Source organism: Penaeus monodon, chromosome 22, assembly GCF_015228065.2.
Source record: "Penaeus monodon isolate SGIC_2016 chromosome 22, NSTDA_Pmon_1, whole genome shotgun sequence".
In the NCBI taxonomy this organism is placed as follows: domain Eukaryota; kingdom Metazoa; phylum Arthropoda; class Malacostraca; order Decapoda; family Penaeidae; genus Penaeus; species Penaeus monodon.
This window is the reverse complement of record NC_051407.1, coordinates 12,863,038-12,863,300: the sequence shown is the minus strand read 5'-3', so window position 1 is coordinate 12,863,300 and position 263 is coordinate 12,863,038.

Genomic DNA, 263 nt, shown 5'->3' with positions numbered 1-263 from the left:
TTTATATATCCCCGCCGGAGATGTGGCACCTTGGCAACAGTGGCGGGGTTTGCGAGGATCGAGGAAGACTCAGGCGATGCCAACCGCGTCGACCGATGGTGGGAAGCCTGAGTCAAAGATTCCTGGCAAAGACCACGTCCACCCTCCGACCCGCTATGGGCCAGCGCGGCAATGGAGGCCCTTTTTCTCGCTATGGTGCAACCACCGGCCGTTCCTGTTGGGCCATCGGAGTTGAAGACCCAACTGCACTGATTATGGCAATT